The following is a 1,435-nucleotide window of genomic DNA, read 5'->3' on the forward strand; positions in this document are numbered from 1 at the left end:
TTTTGGGGGGGACAGGGAGCGGGTAGCCATCTGAGCAGACAAGATATTTATTGCTCAGGTGTTTTTAGCACTGATTTTTCAAATGCATGAAGCCTGCAGTGAGTCAGATAACTCAACAGCTCTTTGCTAGTCTGCACCACATGCAATCTTCACCTTCATCTTCAGGTCAGTTTCCCAGAAACTAAAAGATGCAGTGGTACAATTCAATTTGCATCACACTATCGTTTTTTATTTTCAGGGCAGCTTCAGCTGTCAAGCCTTTACGCTGCATGTTGAAATTCTCTAAAACAACTCGATAGCTTCATGCACTCCTAAAAGCAAGAATGGGCAAGGGTGAGATTACCTGCTCTCGAGCAAAGAGGGTTTCAAATTAAGCTGGTAGTTATAGACGTGATGGGACATTTCCACTGCTGTAGATGTACTTAAATGGTACAGCCCCTGTTCCATACGCGTGCCAACACCAGTGCATAATGAGAATCTAATAGCAGTAGTGGTTACAGCCGAAATTAGACTGTGGGCTATGTAAACTGCCCACATGCACAGTGTTGCCAAGACATCTTAAGCTTGGCCTGCAAGCACCCTTTTCCAAATTCCTCCTGGCAGGCTCGCTAGCTGGGTGGTGGTTCTGTTACACAAGGGTAAAGACAGAAAACACCAACTGTGGGATTTAGGCATCCTGAGATACTGCTTAGCCAACAGTCTGGATTTGGGATTGCTGCACAAGTGGTAAATACCATATTAAAATGTAAAAGTTTAGTTTTAAGAACGTGTTTCTGCTCGTTCAAATGGCTGGTAAGCTCAGCATCCTCTCAGTAAGTTACAAAGTCATAGGTCAGATTCCTTTCAGGTGTTTTGTAAAGCTCCAGTGTAGATGTCTCTGAGCTGTTTACCCAGATTTTCTTTACTATCAGTGGAGAGGAACAGACACACTTAAGGAGTGACTCATCTCTGAGGATGAATCACCTTTTAGATGCGTCCACCTCTCAACCTAGATGACATGCTGCCCATCTTTAGTGCCCAGTCCTACATAACTGATGTGTCAGGGCGTTGTAGCATGGAAATAGGACCTCAACTTCAGAAACAAATTACATCACTTGGAAATTACCAGAATTCAGTTGTTCCTGGAAGAAGTTTCATTTTATAGTGTTTTACAGTAGACCTGACATAACCAATTAGACATGAGCAATGTCAGGCAGAAAGTCAGCACTGCAGGTGTTTCTGAGGATGTGCTTGTTTAAGAAGAGTGCACCACTGTTTCAGAACTGAGCTAATGTGCCTCTACAGTGCTGCTGTCCCCAGAGTTTTTTGGGATGAATCACAAACACGTATGCCTTTAAAGTTTACGTAAGATTACACAGGTTATAAGGCTTTACATAAACACGAGGTAAGTTAATTCTGCCACAGGACAACTCCCGGGACAGCTCCGCTGTCTGAA

General features: G+C 43.3%; 1 protein-coding gene across 1 annotated transcript in view; it reads right to left on the bottom strand.

Moving 5' to 3' along the window:
• SLIT3 (slit homolog 3 (Drosophila)) overlaps window positions 1-1,435 on the bottom strand; it is a 260,861-nt gene that overhangs the window by 7,404 nt on the left and 252,022 nt on the right. The window lies entirely within an intron of this gene.

Source organism: Pygoscelis adeliae, unplaced genomic scaffold (genome assembly GCF_000699105.1).
Source record: "Pygoscelis adeliae isolate BGI_AS28 unplaced genomic scaffold, ASM69910v1 Scaffold42, whole genome shotgun sequence".
In the NCBI taxonomy this organism is placed as follows: Eukaryota; Metazoa; Chordata; class Aves; order Sphenisciformes; family Spheniscidae; genus Pygoscelis; species Pygoscelis adeliae.